The sequence below is a fragment of the Pinus tabuliformis genome, chromosome 9, assembly GCF_031772625.1.
Source record: "Pinus tabuliformis cultivar Carrire ecotype Pingquan chromosome 9, CPIR1, whole genome shotgun sequence".
NCBI classification, from domain to species: Eukaryota; Viridiplantae; Streptophyta; class Pinopsida; order Pinales; family Pinaceae; genus Pinus; species Pinus tabuliformis.
In genome coordinates this window covers 1,125,215,993-1,125,237,186 of record NC_142307.1, presented here as the reverse complement: position 1 = coordinate 1,125,237,186, position 21,194 = coordinate 1,125,215,993, and positions in this window count along the sequence as shown.

Below are 21,194 nucleotides of genomic sequence, written 5' to 3'. Positions count from 1 at the left end.
CACACTTGCCAACAGAATATCCAACTGTATCGAATCATCAAAGCAGGCCAACTCCTTCACCAGGGCAAGTGGCTCACTGGGGACCAAGTTCAGCAGAGGTTTCCTCATCTCATGGAGGAACTCAACGTAATGGGGACCATTGCTTCCTAAGGGGGCGGGAATGATCCATGTGGATATTTGTGGCCACCTGCCATGTCCACTTGGACCCCCACCATTGTTTCTTACAACTTTTCAGTTTCCTTAATTGTAGCACAGTTTATTATTTTTAGCAGTTTTTCAGGTCTTGAACTTGTGGAGCAGTTTTGAGGCCCTAAATGACGTTTTTTGGGAAAACTGGGAGCAAAATGGGTCTATGGACTGATGTTGCTCTTCACAAATTTGATTTCTCAGATAGATATTTCTAACGGGATAGTGTGTGCATCAAACAGAGATCGTATGCCAAAGTTACAACCCCGAGAAGTTGATGTACCAACTTACCCAAACAGGGCCCACAATTTGGCGTTTCATCTACTAGGGTTAGGTTTTTGGATGTTTAAGGTTTTCGGTTATTTCTAAACAATAAATAGGCTTTCGAGCCTCATTGTAACATAGTTCAGAGGCATGTAGCCGCCACATCTCTTCTCATAGATAAGCTACCATCGCCCTAGCTAGTTTATTTCCATTTCTGTTTGTAAGCATATTTCAGTATTTTACAGTAATGAAATGAAGTATTATTTCTATTGCATCTCTATATGTATGGTTATATCTGTAATTTGTTGCATTCCTGTTTAAATCTGGATCACATCAGCTCTTCATCAAGTTCATTTTCATTGTGATTGAGGCTTTTATCCATAGAAATTTTTTGGAGGTTCTCCATTTTTTCGTTGGGCCTTTGGCCATTAAAAAAAAAAATTAGAAAAGAAGAAAGAAAAAAGCTTTTTATAAAAAAATAAAGACATAAATGTGTGATTAAAAAAGAAAAAAAAATAACATATATATATATAAAGAAAAAAAGGTTACCTTCAGCCATTAGCCAGCAGTCCCACGGTGCTACCAACATTGCGACTAATCAGACGATCGACTATCTCCTATAACTGGAATATAACTTCATGTCCTACGATCCTTGATGCCAAGGTATCTTTCCACACCACCTTCGTTGTCTAGTCTCCCCACATTGTCGCCACTGCCCCTATCAACTCTCTCCCACCCTGCTCATTACATTGCATGGTACAATATTATCTATACACTTTCAAACAACAATATAGTTCTTTCATTCGAACCTTGTCCACCATTGTTCATACAACCTTATCCATTCTTTGTATCTTTTTTTAACTGCCCTGGGAAGGGATAGCCACTATTTTCAAGGGTTGTGGCCATTCTTAATCCATTTCAAAGGGTGAACACATAATTGAAAAAAACCATTTTAGATTAAGTATATTCAAAGGCTTTTATTATCAAGAACATAAGATCCTTTTACTTTTATAGGTTTCCTAAGTTGAAAGGTTTAAAAATGCATATTGGTATTTAAGGTAATTTATGGAGTTATAAAAGTTATTAAGGTGAAAAGAAAACTCAGAAGGTTCCAAAAGGAAAATATTTACTCCTAGTTATAAATACAAGGATACATTTTAAAAATTGGATAATTAAAAGTTACCTAATATCGAGTTTTTTTAAAAATGAAAATTAAAGTATTAAAAAAGAAGAAGAAGAAGAAGAAGAAGGGATTCCAAAGTTATTTAGTATATTTATATAAGGGATTTTCAAGAAATATATATATGTTCAAGTGAATAATCAAGAAGTTAAAAGATTGAGGAAAAGAAAAAAGATGCATTCAACAAGGGACCTTGGTTTCTTTTCAAAATGTCCTTTTTGTTCAAAGGGATATTCTAATTGTCTAGAATCATTTAGAAATAAAATGTCTTGTGCAAAATGTTACAAAATTTTTACTTTAGTTGAATATCAAAGTGGCACACAAAAACAATCATTAGGAGATATGAAGTTTCATGAAGGGATAAAACAATTAATAGCGACACTTGAGCAACAAAAGATAGAGCTAATAAATAACTTATGGCCCAAGAATGGGAGAAAATAGAATCCAACTTCCAAGTTGATCACATAACATTTCTCCTACAAGACAATGCAATCCAACATATAAGGAAATTGCAGTTGGAAGATCGAGAGAATTCAAATATTAAAAATTAGAAGATAAAATAACCTAACTTCAACGAAATGAGAATGCATCACAACAGAAATATAAAAGATGAAGAAATGTCTTGTCTTAGGGACCCCAATGAAAAATTACTTGCATGAGTGAAGAAGTCTAAGGTCACAAAGAAAGCAATCAAGAAGCATCATAACAAGAAGAGGAAAATTTATGCTTAAAAACCCTTAATCAAAGGTGATTAGAACAAATCAGAGATTTAAAAAATGGAACGCTTGAACGTCCAAACACTAGAAATAAGGTTGATGAATCAGAAACTGAAGAACTCTTGTGTCTCAAAATTCATAATCAAAGTCTACTCACTCATATTAAGAAACTTACAAATAATAAGAAATCATTGAAAAAAAATTAGAAACTTATCACAAAAGAAGTATCGAAGTCTTTAGACATAACTATCCAAGTTGAAGAAAAAGGAACAAGTATCACTCTAGTCAATATCACAAATCAAGATGATAAGAAACCAATTGAAATAAAATAATATTAAGATGTTGCAATTCAAACGATGAAAATTCCAAGTGAATATTTTGTAACCAACTCAACAACATCAATACCTGAAATAAATCAAGAATTTGCCACACACATGATAAGGAAAAATCAAATCAAAATAACTCCTTATTGAAATCAAAATCACAAGATAATAAATCTCAATCATTACACATATTTGTATCAGTCAAAACAGAAAAAATAAGAGTTATGTTCTAAAGAATACTTATGTCTACATAATGAATTCTTACGATTACAATTTATTCAAACTATCAAATTATTGCAAATTTCCACAAAAGATTGATTTAGGATGGACATATCCTTTCTCAATTTGACAATTCTTTTTATCACTTAGAGGATCCTATCATCTTGTATCATTGAATATGACAAATCAAAGAACTCTGAAAGATATGAATAGATTACAAGTGGAAGAAACAAATGACACACCTTGTCAGCAATAAGCTTTTAGGAAAAAGATTTTCTGAAGAGGAAAGCAATGTTTCAATAATAATAATAATAATAATTAGTATATTAAAGAGGCATGTCTTTAAGGACATGACCTTTTATGAAGGGGCACCTGCCTAGGTATATAATTAGACCCTCATTTGTAACCGATCATCTCATATCTCATATCTCTTGTACATTCAACATTTTTATATAAATATATACTTTTCCTATAATGGATATCTACATATTCCATATATTCTAAATATTTCATTGACTATATGAAGAAATTGATTTCTCCATTGAGTAATTATCGGTATCAGTACTAGTGTCAAAATTTCTACATCGCAAGAACATATCGAAGTTGGTAGAACTAAAATTTCAATTAAAGGAAATACTAGATAAGGGATATGTCAGACCCAATGTATCACCCTAGGAAGACCTGGTACTATTTCTAAATAAAAAGGATGGCACATTGAGACTATGTATTGACTAAAAAGAGTTAAATAAAGCCATAATAAAGAACAAGTATCCTTTGCCTAGGATTGATGACTTGTTTGATACACTAAGAAGAGTTGCTGTATTTTAAAAGATAGACTTGAGGTTTGGGTACCATATGAATTAAGGATGAATACATCCACAAGACAACTTGTAGAACTAGGTATGAGAATTACGAGTTTTTTGGTGGTGTCGTTTGGACTCACCAATGCTCTATCAATGCTTGTGTTTGATAAACAACATTCTCTATCCATATTTGGACAATTTTTTGTTGGTATTTGTAGATGACATCTTTGTTTACTCTAAAACAAAGGAGAAACATGAAGAACATTTTGTAGTAGTTTTGAAACTACCGAGGGAGCACAATATTTATGCCAAATTCAATGAATGTGATTTCTTCCAATCACAATTTCAGTACTTGGGACATATCATTTCCAAGGAAGGAGTGGCAATAGATCCTATGAATATCAAATCCATCATGGAGTGGCCTATTGCTTAGAATGTGGAAAAAGTTATATCCTTTATGGTATTAGATGAGTATTACCAGAGGTTCATTTGAAATTCTCAAGGATAAAACATCCAATCACAACATTATAGAGAAAAGGAGTTAAATTCCATTGGAAACCAAAGTGCACAATCGATTTTGAACAATTAAAATACCTTCTCACACATGCAGCAATATTGACAATAACATACTGGGAAAAATATTTTATGGTTTGCACCAATTCTTGTAAAGAGGGGCTCGATGGATTTCAATGCATGAGGGACAAGTGACTTTTTATGAATCGAGGAAGTTAAATGAGCATGAGAGAAATTATGTCACCCATGACTTGGAGCTAGCAACAATAGTGCATGCATTGAAAATGTGGAGGCACTACCTACTTGGAAGGAAGTCTATTCTGATGATAGATCATGGAGGGTTGAGATATTTATTTAACCAACTTGGCTAAATGTAAGATGGGAAAGGTGGCTAACCTTGATCAGTGAAATTATTTTTGAAATAAATTATATCAAATGCATGGAAAATAAAGTAGTAAATGAAGTTAGTAGAAAGGTGTAAGTGGATCACATGGAAACCATCAGTAATTGTGAATTTGATGTCAAGGAAAAGATCAAAGAAGCATTGCTTCAGGATGAGCATTATCATCATGTAGAGAAACACTTGTGTCAGGAGCTAGAATGAGAATTGATTAATAATTACTCTCTCACAGATGAGGGTATGTTTAAATTTAGAGGTAAATGGTATATACCTTGTATGGGCAACTTGAAGAAGCTCATCTCTGATGAGTTTCACAATGACCTTATTTAGGTCATCCTAGTTTTAGCGGAAAATAATTACATCTATAAAAAATATGTATTATTGGCCAAGCATGAAAAAGGATGTTATCGAGTATAATTATAGATGCTTAGAGTGTTAGCAAGTGAAAGTGGGGTGTAGACATCTAGTGAGATTGTTACAACCAATCCCCATTCCTGAGTGGAAGTGGGAAGTAATTTCTATGTACTTCATCACAAAAATACCAAAGACATCTAGAAAGTATGATGCCATAATGGTGGTAGTGGACAAGCTAAGTAAGAAAACTCATTTTATAAATGTCAATTCCATCCACAAGGTAATTAGAAATGCTAATATTTTCATGAAATAGATATTTAATATTGCATGTTATACCAAAGGAGATCATCTCAGATCAAGATGTCAAGTTCACCTCAAAGTTTTGCAAAGCATTGATTGTTGGCTTGGGAAAAAACTTGGTATTTAGTGTAGCATATCATCCTCAAATGAATGGATAGGCCAAAAGAGTAAACTTGATGCTAGAAGACATGATAAGGATATATGTCATCCATCACCCCAAGAGGTGGGAAGAGTTTCTACCTTTGGTAGAATTTTCTTACAACAATGGGTACAATCATTGAAGATGAGTACGTTTGAGGCTATATATGGTAGAAAATATAATATACTCGTAAATTGGAATGATCTAGTGAACCAGGTGGTTCTTGGGCATGGTATGCTGAATGAAATAGAATAGGAAGTATTCACCATTAGGAAGAAATTGGAAGTAGCTCAAGAGAGACAAATAAGCTATGGAGATCAACAGAGAATGCATAAGGAATTCCAAGTAGGGGAAACATGTTTACCTCTATATTAGACAAAGGAAGAGTTCACTAAGAATAATATCTTTTACCAAGTTGGAACCAAGGTTTTGTCGACCATTTTAGTTCTTAAAAGGAGTGGGGCTAGTGGCTTGAAAACTAGCCTTGCCACCCACAATGAAAGAAATTGATGTTTTCCATATTTTTTTGTTTAAAAATTATGCACATGTTGCTAATCATAGTGTTTATTGGTATGTGATATAGGTGGAATCAGAGGGAGAATTCCAACCAGAGAAATAGTGAATTTTAGAACAGAGGCATATCATGCTCTGAAATCGAGTAATCAAGTAGGTCAAGGTGTAATGGAAGCATTTTGGACCAGATGAAGCCACTTGGGAAATCATTGATCATATGAGGGCATCTTACCCATTTTTATTTATTGTGTAAACAAATGCGAAAATAATTGTGTGTATATAAAGCTTGTTGTTGATTTTTTGTGTTTTGTGGATAGAACACAGAGGACAATGTTCCTCTAGGGGGGTGGTGTCTATAACAAGCGTTTTTTCTACCCCTCTTGTAAATGTCACTATGAATTTTAATTCATGTAAATAATGTGGAAATACAAGTAATGACTAGGTTGGAGGAGTGGGAACGAATTCATAGGTTTTAGGAGGAGGAGTTTCTTGTTTTGAGTGTAAGCATAAGTCACTTCATTTATTTCACCACCTATCTCCGTGATCAATTTATGGACGTACTAGCACGTACATTGAAGGTGTGTATGGGTCGCCTGAGTGAAGGATGACCCCATTCTATCCTTGTTCTCATGGGGCATGCTCAAGAATTCAACACATAAGAGAGGGATAAGAGAAGGGGCGTGAAGAAAAGAGCGAGTGGGAAGAGAACATAGGGAGATAGAGGTGTGTGCACGAGAACACAATCGAAGCATATGTGTAGGAGAGGGAGTGCTGACGAGAAACAATATTGCAAAATGGTTTTGTGGTGTGATCGGGAAATCATTCTAGGTAATTTATAGTGTATGAACAGTGATGTGTATCAGTTTTGTGATGGGCTAGTGAAGTCTCAATCAAAAATTTGACTCTCTAGTGCTAGTGTTAGATGTATTAGATGGGAACCTCTAAGTGCTTTCCTTGGGGATACATACCACTTAGAATTGGATTAAGGTTGATTAAACCACTTAGGTTCTTATTGGAAGGTTGTGCACCACACAATAGGTGGAGACATTGAAGTGTTTGTTGTTGGAGATAGTTGCACACCATCTAGACCATGTTGTTGTAGCTCTGATACCAATTGTTGTAGCTCCGATACCACTTGTTGTAGCTCTGATACCACTTGTTGTGGATCTAACCCAAGAATATTATAGATAAGATATGAAAATATAAGATAATGCAAATAAACCCAGAAATAATATGAAATGATTCTTTATTGATCAAACCCTTAAGGTAGGGCAACACCATACATTCACTCCTTAAGGAAGGAGAACACTCCACAAGCCATATGCTTGTTCATACAATAATACTTCTCTTCCTCTTCATATGTGGAGTCTCTAGCCTTTATATAGGCCTCATACATACAATACCATGCATCATTACCATGGTTTCCTCATACCATCAACTAATACCATGGGCCCATTACATTATTATTAACTACTTGTGGTCCCTTACATGACATGGGTTAACCACCTTATTTATTACTATGGCCCATCCCATTATTACATTATTACCTTAGGTACCTCCCTTGGTACCCCATATTATCCCCCTAGGTATATAACACATGTGCTCTAGATTCTTGTAGTGCTTGCCATGAAAATATAGCTAGGAACCACCTCAGAGTAAGATCATACTCCTAGAACTGAGTAGAACTTCATTGTGCCTAAGGGTGAATCCATGTGATCTATTTTTGGAGGCAATAGAGTCACTATGGTGCTTACTATTGGAGGAAATTGAGAATCACCTGGATAGTACACTCTCTCTCATCTTATTGACTTGTATTAGTGTGAATTCCCTTGAGCACTTAACTCCTCAGACTGAATTCGACTCAAGGGTGGTCAAATGCAAGAAAGGTTACAGTGTAGCTGGCCTATGGTTGGGTGTAGAGTGGAAGTCCCTCCCTCTTTTTCCATTCATTCAATTTAATTAGATAAGAGTATTTACTTTTATATATGTTGCACTATTAATGATGAATGACGTTGTTTTGTGTTATGACAATGTATGTATTAAAAATGTTAATGGAGGAATGTGTTATCCCTATTTTTCTATGGTGATATGATTATGTGAATTTTTTTAGGGTTATGAGGGGCTTGGAGGCCTTTGTATTCACTGATATGTTTATAAAGAGCATAGCTATTTTTATGGTCATGACTGACTAATTGATGCACTTAGATAAACTACTATAATGTGTGAAATTCCATTATCTAAAATTCTATGAATATCATAGATCTCTGAATATTTAAGGTTGTTTCTTATCTATTCTGGAAAAGGACTGATGATGATGCATTGTATGATATGTCAATGAATTTGATAGTATTATTTGGGATCCATTCCATGGTTTAACATGATGCTACTATATTTGAGTTTACAAAGTAGTGTTAGATATGGATTAACTTGTTTTAGTGCTTGATAGTAGGCATGTTGATATGTTCATTTATTGTATTATTTTTTAATATAATGAGTAGAAAATTCAGTGAGTGAATAAGGGTATTCATAATGTGAAATTGATGATTTGAGTAATGTCGGGCTTCAAGGATAATTCTCACTAATTCCCTTCAGATTTTGTTAACGGTGTTGGACCCACCAACATATCATGGGGATCACCCCGGTAAGAAGTCCCAATTAGACCTCAGACCATTTGGTGTAGGAGTCCCAGCAATGGGTCATAAGGTAATGCCTTGACTGTGATGTCGCACAGAGTCAAGTAGGATAACTTTGTCAGCAGCAAGGTTGTGACTAATGCAGTGAGTCAAGGAAGGTGTATGAGAGGTTCCAACACTTCAATGGGGGAAGGAGGTGAAGGTGAGTTCCAAGTTGAAAGGGATCAATCCCAACTCGGTTAGGAACACACAACAAAAAGGGACATGCACAGCTTCCAGCCGAGTAGTCCACTCAAATGGGTAGTAAAATCATACAAGGTAAGATAACACGTACAACACTCATAGATAAATCTGAGATGACTGCGATGGTTTTTATAGAAAGGTTCAAGTGAAAGGTCTATTTGATGTCCAACAGAGCAGTCGACATGAACGGTGATAGCATTAACAACATATCAACACATTAACAAAAAGATCCATTTAATTGCATGTGAATCAATTCATACACAAGTATGTAAGTTAAAAAACATATATCATTAAGGAAATCAGAGCAGACCAACTACAATAACAAAATATGCATGAAAATGTACATTGGCTCTTACTATATAAAGAAGTGTAAGTCTCAATCATACAATACATCCATGTAAACCTACTAGCCCCAATAGTGGAACATTATAGCCACACCTACCTACTCCTCCAAATATATGTACAAGCTTCGTGCAGTGGAGAAGCCAAGGCGCGTTACAATACTGTCCAAGCCTTCTTCAAGATAGTCTTTGTAGAAGCTTGGCTGACCAAAAGCCTATACAATGAGTTATGAGGGACTATTTATAGCAAAGGGTGGGGTGACCCTTGACATTCTCCTTTGTGACAGTTCAACTACCTTCATGACTCTTCACCTACTCTATGACTGGTACATCCAACCATTGACACTTGACTTACACTTGACATGACTCAACATTACAATGCACATGTACTCATGTGAGACAACATGGCTTGAGCAAGCCTTGCAAGACATCACTAACACTCGGTTTGCTGTGATGAGACCAACTCTTGGTGGTGAGCTAATGCCAAGCTTAGTCATCCGTGATGGTGTGCATGCACCTCATGGTGACATCTTGCTAAAGCAAACTCTTGCCTCCGTTGCAACCGGTGCATTGGTTTGGCCCCTTCATCCAACTCATCTGCTAACATGCACATGGTCTTCTTGGGTACGGTTGAACCAGTAACACATTGATGCATAGTTTCCGTGTTGATCTTCAAGTGTGTGCTGGTGGTCATGCACATCAACTTGCCGAAGTATATGTTCAGCCCCACTTGGCATGCTTCTTGTCTTCACCTTGGTGAGTATGTTGAATGGGTTGGATTGCATGCATGTGCTCAAGGACATGCATGTTGCTGAATCCCTTGCATGTGATCAACAACACTTCTCACCATGTCTGATTTGTGTCAACTACTGGGATGGATCCTTAACTTGTACAGGTATAGTTTCATCCGTGAGTGCATGTTGCACCCACTGTTGTTCCTGTTCCTGTTGCAACTCATTCGTCTGTCTGTGCATCTTCATGTTCTTCCTGAGTTGTTGCTTCAGCACATGTAACTCTTTCTTTGTTCCATCTTTTTCTTCGCGTGATCTTCATGTTGTGCCGTCACTTCATAGCCAGAGTCTCCAAAGTTTCTTTCATCATCAATGGACCTGCTTGAGCTTGCAACCTTGTTCCACCTCCGTGTTGTCAACACGTTGTCAACAACCCTCCTCTTGAATTCATTGCATTTGGTATGTTGTCTTCAGCTGTTGTTCATGATGTTGCTCGATGTGATGTTGTTGTTGTCATATCTTGATGTTCTTGTCTACAAACAACTTGATGTCTTCATGGGTAGGCAAGTCCATGGACACTTTATCGATTGCATCCCTAAGTATACTCTAAACAATGTCTTCATCTCTGCTCCCCTAGAAACCATTGTACCTGTACTACTGAGAGGCAGATGAACACCTGGGATACTTGGAGACATGGCAACACTCATGGCAAGCAATCTGTCAGTTGAAAACCAAAATTAACATGAGAATTGACTTGCAACATACCTAGGTGCATGATCATGAAGGTTGCACAATTTCAAGAAGGGAGATTGGGAGACCGACTGCCAAGACTGCATAAGACACAGTCTGGGTCTTTCCCGGAGACTAGCTGACTGATGGAACTGGGAAATCCATAGTCAAGTCTGGTTGTTGACTATTGGGATTGCGCAAAGCACAATTCCAGCTGGGAAGGACTGTTGGCCTAAGGACAAATTTGCACAATTTCTTGGACCAAGCAGCCACTGTCCTCCAAAAATGTGTAAAATAGTCCTAGAGGCCAGTGTTGGACAGGAATTTGTAAATCTGGAGAAGAACATAAGCCTTCCTTCCCCAGATTGTGTAATGCAGCCTTGGTGAAGGCAGAGTCGAGGCCAAGGTTGGCCTGACTCACCGATGGGAAACTGGAAGCAACTAAGACAGTAAATGCATGGCGACACTAAGTGATAGCAGAATTGATTGACAATGCATGCAAAACATGAATGAAATATTAAACAAATAGATCACCATGCATGTGGGTGAGGTAGTTCCCCGGTTGGGTGAACATCCATGCAAAAAAGTTTCATGCATGCGACAATAGTGAGATAGCAATGAAAACTGAAACAGAACTAGGAAAAGCTAGTATATATGTAAACAATAGCAAGCATTTAGAGAAATCAAGCAAATAGTACTCCCACAAGCAAAAACACAAAAAGCAACAAACATGCAGCACAAGGCATAGGAAGTGGGCTTACCCCAAAACAACTGATCTGCATGTGCCAACTGCTCCTAGATGTGATGTGAGATGTCAAAGCTGCAATTTTGATGTGAGGAATGAGCTCTACTACATCCAGTTGATGAGTTTTGATACATCGAGATTATGATGCGCATGCCACGAATCTAGGGGAAGTGACACTTGGTGGGAGGTTTCGGAATTGCTCCTTGCATGTAACCTCCAACTTCTAGACATAGATCCTTGAAACAAGGGATTCCTTTGCATGTTTCCTTGGGAGAAGTAGTCCATGCATGTAAGTTTGTTTTGCTCAATCCTAGAGGGAACTGGTCAACTCACCTGCACATGCAAGAGACTGCTTGACTGTTGGAGAAAAATGCACATTTATGGCAGGGAAAGGGTTGGCTTCCCAAGAGATTTGTGCAATATTTGGGTAGAGAAACTGAATTCTGCCCAAATTTGCATAAATTTTGGGTTGAGTAGCCTTGCTGAGGAAATTTTTACAAATCCTGCTGGGAGTGATGGCAGGTAGGATTGCGTAATCTTGGAGCCCAGCAGGCTACCAGAGAAGATTGCGCAATTTCTAGAGGAAAGGCTAGTTTCCCTCAAGAAATGCGCAAAGGGGAAGTTTCTCAACCTGCTGTTGGACCAAGTCTGAGTGAACAGCCTATGAGGGGAATGGATCAAGCTGTGACCGACAGGCTGCCTTTGTGCAAGAAAGACACCGAATCTTGTGAACTTGACGAAGCAAGGTAAGTTGCTGTGAAGGTTGGAAGGGAGGCTCCAAAATGAGGCTAAGGAAAAATTTTGTAGGGTGGTTGTAGCCGCTATAACGCTTGGCGACACACTGGTAGGACTTTGGCTCTTCGAATGGACCTTGTTCGTGAAAAGCAAGTCTAACACCTCCGGAAGTATTATTCAATTTTCAACTCATCTTGGTTTCACAGTAACTTGATTGTAAGATGTAGCATATACCAAACCCTTGGTTGATTTACACACATTCCAAGCCAAGGAAACACACTTGTTTTGATTGGGGTTGAGGGGTATATAGGTGCACAAGTAGTATAGTCGTAAGAGTCCTAGTTTCATCTCTGGTGTTGCTCCACTGCCAGCAGGCCTGGACAGTACCTTGGTGGAGTCACATAGGAAAACAAGCATGGCTCTACTGCCAGCAAGACTAGTCAGTACCCCAGCAAAGTTACTTGCATCACATCCCTGCACAGGAAGCCTTTCTCTTCTTTTGCCTTATTCATTTTTCATTTTTCATTTTTGACTCTTCATTTTTCCATTTTTCACGGTGCATAACACTTATTCATTTCAGAGGTGGATGAGCGATCCCGACTTATTGAGAGCAGAAGAGGTTGTTCCAATAGAGAAGTAGTTTATTGTATCTTTGACGTGCCTATTAAGGTTTTCCCCCTTACCTTACCCTACTTGAATGAGATGACAAGGATTAACCCAAAAAAACAATCGAATAGAGAAGGTGACACTAGTTAGTGCGCAAGCATTGTGTTTACACCAAGGTTCACTTTAAATAGTATGTATTTTCCTCTAACATATCATGGACTAAAAGTAACAAGCTCATCATACAGAGGTAAGATGACAGATAACCAAGCAGTGATAGTTGTACAAAACCTCTTGTACTTTACCCAACTCGCTTCAAGAGTCATACATGGTTTCATGCAAAACTAACCTATGAATGAAACAAGAAAATGGACTAACAATCAACAAACAAAAGCAAGAGTAGAAGAAAAAATGAAAGTGAAGCAAGTAAACAAACAAGCAAGAAAACAAACAAGCAAACAAAGCATGTAAGCAAACAAGCATGCAAGAAAACAACTGAAAGAAAACACTACTCCTACTCCTACACTAATAGTATATGGGCCTGATCACATGAAGTGATACTTCCAATGCAACCACCAGTTCATTGGTAGACCCATGTTAGTGAAGGCTTGGTCAGCGAGCAACCCAGTGGTGCAAACGAGCAAGAAAGAAATATATAACAATGAATACAACGACACTTCGTGATTCAAAGTGCCCACGGGACATAAGCAAGTGGATATGCATGACCAGCAGTCCGCGGACTTATCATGGTGTTGTGTGACACTATGTGCAACTTTGAAGCATAAGCACACTCTTAACTGTGACATGCAAGCAAATGAAAGAAGCAAAGATAACTTGCGTCGTGCACGAGTTCTTGTAATATAAGACTCCTCCAATGCATGAGCAATGGGATCGTGTAGTTCAAGTGGAGGAAGAAAAAACTAAGTGTTAGATTGATCTTGAGTGCATACAGATGAGTGATGAGGAGCCTTGAGTGTTTGAAAAATTTCCTGATCGGAAGTGAAACCAACCTTAGGAAAGCGAGGGCCTGACATAACCATCAGCTCAGGCTGAAGTGCCTCGATGGTCTGTGGGGTTTCGACTTCGTCGACAGATGGGTCTTTGTAGACGAGTGGCTTAGATGGATTAACGAGTGAATCAACATTGTGATCGGATGATGAGGTGAAGAGATCACGACATCCAATATCATAAAATTCAGGATGTTGGTCAGCATCCTCATGGTTTGATGAATCACACAGAGGGGTAGATGAGGAGGAAGGATGTTCACCCTCTGTGTTTCTGAAAAAAGCATATGAAAGATCAAGTGGATTTCCAATGAATGATTCGTCCTCTCCGTTGTTGGATTATGGGCTAACATACGGTGTGTCTTGCAAAAGATCAACAATGGGTGCATCTGTGGATGAAGACACACATGCAAAATCATGGATGGCAGGTTCACCAACGATGTTAGGAAAGAATGGAGGGGGCTCAGACGGAAAGGAGTCATCCTTCGCCAAGTGTTGATGCTCAAGCTCCCACTCATACTCTTTATGAATGACAGTGCATGTTGGTTGTGCAACACCAACTCCGCCAGTGGGTTGTTGCTCGTTCATAACAAGTGAAGAGTCCGGAATGGATGAACACAAGACAGCATCATCCAGAGGAACACTCGGGTGCGAAGGCGAAGGTGAAAAAAATGCATATGAGAACTCGAAGGAATCACAACCAAATCTGCATGGAAATTGAGTGAAGTGATGTTGGGAAGGTGTGAAGGACGAATAGTCGTGTGAGCATGATCCTCAACATCACTGGGCAGTGGTGGAGCTATTGAATAAGAGGAAGGCGGACAGTCAATTGAGACAGTGCTCGCTTCCACATGAGATTGCATAGCTCCATCAACGAATAATGTTGAGCGAGGCTTGATCTCAAACTTTCTCTTGGGACAAGTATATTTCTTAAGGTAGTACTCAAACCAGTCCCAAAGATAATAAAAAAATTCATCTGGCCCCTTAGAGCTTGAAACTGCAAATCATGGAAGCGCTGCCAAAATCAATAACAGATTGATGTGGAGCCCTCTGTTGCTATAACAGTTTCCGGTCAATATGGTCTAGATCAGAATGATAAAATGTTTCTTCAATAAGATCACAAAGGTGCTCAAATGAGTGCACAGTGTTAGCTGGTAGGTTGAGCACCCAACAAAATGGAGATTCATGAAGTGTGTATGCAAGAAGCAAATGGCTTGTTCATCAGAAAACTCATCTTCCTCATGAATAATGGAAAGAAAGTTATGTAATTGCTTAAGCCAAGCCACTTCACCTTCACCCTCATACGTGTGAGTGGATAAGAGATCGAAAAGCTTCCCCGTGATGGAGACATCTTCACGATTTGAAAAACACCACGGGGAAGAAGAGTGCAAGGCTCCATGAAAGATATGTAAAGGTTCAAAACTGGATGAGAGGACAAAGCTTTTCATCAGGCCCTCCTTCTAGCACCTAAAATGTTGATGGTGTTGGACCCGCCAACATGTCAAGGGGATATCCCTAGTAAGAAGTCCCAATTAGACCTTAGATCGTTTGGTGTAGGAGTCCCAATAGTGGGCAGTAAGGTAATGCCTTGACCGCGATGTCACATAAAGCAAGTAGGATAACTCTGTCAGCAACAAGGGTGTGACTGATGTAGTGAGTCAAGGAAGGTGTATGAGAGGTTCCAACACTTCGAAGGGGGAAGGAGGTGAAGGTGAGTTCCAAGTTGAAAGGGACCAATCCCAACTCAGCTAGGAAAACACAGCACAAAGGGACATGCACAACTTTGGGTGGAGCAGTCCACTTGAATGCGGAAGTCACATCATACAAGGTAAGATAACACGTACAACACTCACGGATCAGTCTGAGATGAGTGCGACGGTTGTTATAGCAAGGTTCAAGTGAAAGGTCTGTTTGATGTCTGGTAAAGCAGTCGACATGGACGGTGACATCATTAACAACATATCAACACGTTAACAACAAGATTCATATAATTGCATGTGAATGAGTTCATACACAAGTATGTAAGTTAAACAACATATATCATTTAGGCAACTGGAGCAATCCAACTACAATAAAAACATATGCATGAAAATGTTTTGGCTCTTATTATATAAAGAAGTGTAAGTCTCAATCATACAATACATCCATGTAAACCTGCTAGCCCCAACAGCGGAACATTACAGCCACATCTGCCTGCTCCTCCAAAGAGATGTACTAGCTTCGTGCAGTGGAGAAGCCAAGGCGCGTTACAAAACTGTCCAAGCCTTCTTCAAGATAGTCTTAGTAGAAGCTTGGCTAACCAAAAGCCTGTACAAAGAGTTATGAGGGACTATTTATAGCAAAGGGTGGGGTGACCCTTGACATTCCCATTTGTGACAGTTCAACTACCCTCATGACTCTTCACCTACTCTATGACTGTTACATCCAACCATTGACACTTGACATGACTCAACATTACCATGCACATGTACTCATGTGAGACAACATGGCTTGAGCAAGCCTTGCAAGACATCACTGACACTTGGTCTGTTGTTATGAGACCAACTCTTTGACATGCTTATGATGGTGAAGGTGGTGAGCTGATGCCAAGCTTGGTCGTCCATGATGGTATGCATGCACCTCATGGGGACATCTTGCTGAAGCAGACTCTTTCCTCTGTTGCAACTGGTGCATTGGTTTGGCCCCTTCATCCAACTCGTCTGCTAACATGCGCATGGTCTTCTTGGGTACAGTTTAATTGGCAACACACTGATGCATAATGTCCGTGCTGATCTTCAAGTGTGTGTTGGTGGTCATGCACATCAACTTGGCGAAGTACATGTTTAGCCCCAGTTGGACTTGCTTCTTGTCTTCGCCTTGGTGAGTGTGTTGAATCGGTTGGATTGCATGCGTGTGCTCGATGACATGCATGTTGTTGAAGCCCTTGCATGCTATCAACAACACTTCTCATCATGGATGCTCTGTGACAGCTGCTGGGATGGATCCTTAACTTGTACGGGCATAGTTTCATCCATGATTGCATGTTGCGCCCACTGTTGTTCTTGTTCCTGTTGCAGCTCATATGTCTATCTGTGCAACTTCATGTTCTTCATGAGTTTCTGCTTTAGCACATGCAATTCCTTCTTTGTTCCATCTTCTGCCTTTGCACGATCTTCATTTCGCGTTGTCACTTCATAGCTAGAGTCTCCAAAGTTGCTTTCATCATCATTGGACCTGCTTTTGCTTGCAACCTTGTTCCGCCTCCATGTTGTCAACAACCATCCTCTTGCACTCGTTGCATTTGGTATGTTGTCTTCAGATGTTGTTCATTGATGATGCTCAATGCGATGCTCCTGCTATTATATCTTGATGTCCTTGTCTACGAACAAGTTGATGGCTTTGTGGGTAAGAAAGTCCATGGACACTTGATCGACAGCATTCCCAAGTGTGCTCCGGATGGTTTCTTTGTCTCTGCTCCCATAGAAACCATTGTACCTATACTACTGAGAGGGAAATGAACACCTGGGATACCTGGAGACATGGCAACACTCATGGCAAGTAATCTGTCAATTGAAAACCAAAATGAACATGAGAACTGACTTGCAAAATACCTGGGTGCATGACCATGAAGGTTGCACAATTTTGGCCGAGAGGTCGAGAGACCAACCGCCAAGACTGTACAAGGCACATTTTGGGTTGTTGGGAGACTGGCTGTCTATTGGAACTGTGCAACACACAGTCCAGTCTGGCTGCTGACTGTTGGGATTGCTAAATGCACAATTCCAGTTGGGAAGGACTGCTGGCATAGGGACATATTTGTGCAATTTCTTGGGCCAAGCAGCCACTATCCTCCAGAAATGCGTAAAACAGTCCTATAGGCTAGTGCCAGATAGAAATGCGCAAATCTGGAGAGGAATGTGAGCCTTCCTTCCCCAGATTGCGTAATGCATCCTTGGTGAAGGCAGAGTCTGGACCAAGGTTGGCTCGACTCGTCGACGAGCAACTGAAAGCAACTAAGACAATAAATGCATGGGGACACTAAGTGATAGCAGAAGTGATTGACAGTGCATGAAAAACATGAACGAAATATTCAACAAATAGATCAACATGCATGTGGGTGAGGCAGTTCGCTGTTTGGGTGAAAGTTCGCGTAAAACAGTTTCATGCATGCGACAGCAGTGAGATAGCAACGAAAATTGAAAGAGAAATAGGAAAATCTAGTATATATTTAAATGACAGCAAGCGTTAAAATAAATCAAGAAAATAGTGCCCCCACAAGTGAAAACACAAAAAGCAACAGAAATGTAGCACAAGGCATGGGAAGCGGGCTTACCCCAAAACAACTAAGCTACATGTGCCGACTACCCCTAGATGTGATGTGAGATGTCAGAGCTGCAAGGCTGATGAGAGGAATAATCTCTAGAGTGTCCGATTGATGAGTTTTGATAACATCGAGGTTGTGACGCGCATGCCACAAATCTAGGGGAAGTGACACTTGGTAAGAGGTTTCAGAATTTCTCCTTGCATGTAACCTCCAACTGCTAGACATAAATCCCTGAAATAAGGGATGCCTTTGCATGCTACCTTGGGAGAAGTAGCCCATGCATGCAAGTCTATTTTTCTTAGTCTTGGAGGGAACTTGTCAACTCAGCTGCACATGTAAGAGACTACTCGATTACTGGAGAAAAATGCGCATTTCTAGCTGGGAGCTGGGCTGGCTGCCCAGGAGATTTATGCAATTTCTGGGAAGAGCAACCATTAGGGGAACTTTGAGGTCTAAAATGGGCCTCCTAAGTAAATTATAAAATAACAGTGGAAATAATAAAATAATATTAGATTACATCCTCAAATATTAGAGAGAAAAAAGGAAAAACTATTTTTTCAACTTATCTCCCTATGGGTTTACTCAAATTTCAAGTGTAAACACTTGTTGGATGCAAAATTTGATTCCTCATCCAAGGAGTACCCATGTTGCATACTTTTGATGGACCTACTACATGAAAAATGAGAAATACATGAAAAGCATTATTGAAATCACGCTTTTTTCATCTATTTCTCATTTTTCGTGTAGCAAGGTCCATCAAAAGTATGCAACATGGGTACTCCTTGGATGAGGAATTAAATTTTGCATCCAATGAGTACTCCCACTTGAAATTTGAGTAAAAACTTAGGGATATAAGTTGAAAATACGAGTTGAAAAAATAGTTTTATTATTTTATTATTTTTTAATCTTTTTACTTTTTTACTCAAAAAATGGTGAATCATCCCCCATGGTTGATATCATCATCTTGAATCCTATTGGTTCTTATAAATTTTATTTTGGTTGTACAATTTTCTTAGGAGGCCCATTTTAGACCTCAAAAATCCCCTAATGTGACTGCTACCTAGATTTGTGCAAATTCTAGGCTAAGCATCCTTGCTGGGGAAATTTGCGCAAATCTTGTTGGGAGTTTTGGCAGGTAGGATTGTGCAATCTTGGAGCCCAGCAGGCTACCAGAGAGGATTGCACAATTTCTGGAGGGAAGGCGGGTTGCCCTCCAGAAATGTGCAATTTTCAAGGGGAAGCTGCTCACCCTGTAGCTAGACTAAGTCCGGGTGAACAACCTATGAGGGGAATGGATCAAGTTGTGACCGACAGGTTGCCTTTGTGTAAGAAAGACACTGAAGCTTATGAACTTGACGAAGCAAGGGAAGCCACTGTGAAGGTTGGAAGGGAGGCTCCAAAATGAGGCTAAGGCAAAATTTTGGAGGGTGGTTGTAGCTGCTACAACAAATTCTTAGATTTTATAAGTCAAAGTGTTGTAGAAGTCAGATCTTGTATCTAGAGCCGAATGGGTTGTTGGCAGGAAAATGTATCCAAGATGTATATGTTTTTAAACCTTTATCATATAGCACATCCGGATATACAAAATGGGTCGATACACTCGAGTCTAGTAGATGTATCTGAGAATCCAAGCATCCAGCCAGTCAGGAAGGATGCAATTTTGAAAACTCCTAGATTTAGATTAGGCCAAATCTTCCTTAGCAAATGGGGATTAAGACATTGATATTTGGGGTGGGATCCACATGAGTGATTATCAACTTGAGGCCATATTCATTGATGTGTGAAAGTGTATCTATGATGGGCCACACTTGGGTGAACATTTATGTGAGGTCATAGGTTAAGTCATATGGGCAAGTAATGTGGGTGGTTTGAGAGTTTTCACAAGGTGGAAAAGTTGGTGACACTAGATTTTTCATGGAGTTGGATATCTAATTTGGTGTAAGAGTGATTTGGAGTCTAAGAGATATTCCACCATGGATTAATTAGTGCACCCCAGATACCCCCAAAATTGAATACAAGGGAAACAACACAAAGGGAATTGGCCCTATGGGACTTAATAGTTTGGGGTGAGGTGGCATGTGCCACAGAGGCATGATGGGTCCCCATGGATGCAAATTTTCCATCTTAATAATGAGACCATAAAATCCAGGTTAGTTAAAAGTAACACTTCCCATATCTTGGGAAGAACAAGGGAGCAAAATGGAGCACTACATTGAGCACTCGTTTGAGGCCTTAAATAACAATTATTAGGGTAAAACTTTATGAACAAAATTCTCAACATGTCGGAGTTCTTCTATAGTTTGAAAATTTTCCAACTATGAAAAATTCACCTCATTTAGAGTTCATATGAAAAATTTATTCCTCTTAAATTGACCTATCTTGTTGACCACCATATATCAAGTGGATTCCATGTCGCCTCACATTACTCACACTTATGTATCAAGTCGTGTTTTGAATTTCAAGAATATTCTAGAGGGTCCAAAACCCTAATGTTAATTGGGAGTTAAAGCATGCAAAAACCTTAGATCTAACCCTAGATGGGTATCACACTATGTTAAGTATTGCACCACTAGGAAATGAAATGATTATTGTATTTTTGTATTGTTCCATCATAAAGAAGAGTATTAGAGTGAGATATTGAAGTAGAAGATCTTGTAGCATCCATATAGAGCATAATACCCATGGAAATTCCATGGTTAGTGCTCCTTTCTTTGTATTTGCATTTTATGACTAAGAATAATATAGCAAAGCATAGGCCTCAACTTCTAATTAGGTTTTCCTAAAGTACATATTGTGTTCATTGTGTGGATGGTGTGCTATTTGATTAGGTCGTTCCATTTCATTTTCAACTCATTCAATATTACATGCATTAAACCTAGTTGTAACATCAAATATGGAAACTAAAGTAAAACATGCTCAATAAAATATTTTAGAATATTGTTAGATTTTTTGTGAAAAATTATTCTAGTGGGTTAATAGATACATGATAATTTAGAAGTAGGGGTTGAGAAAAATGAAAGAGGTTTTTTGAAGCAGGCAAGTAGTGAATAAGATAATTGGTAAAAAGAGGGAGTACTAAAACACACCTTAAGGAATTGGAAGGGTTTCAAAAACAAATAAAAGAATATGATTGATTGTTGAGAGAGTGTGGATTGATAACAAAGAAGAGTATAAAGAATAAGTTGGACAAAGGAAAAATGTCTAGATAGTTATAGGA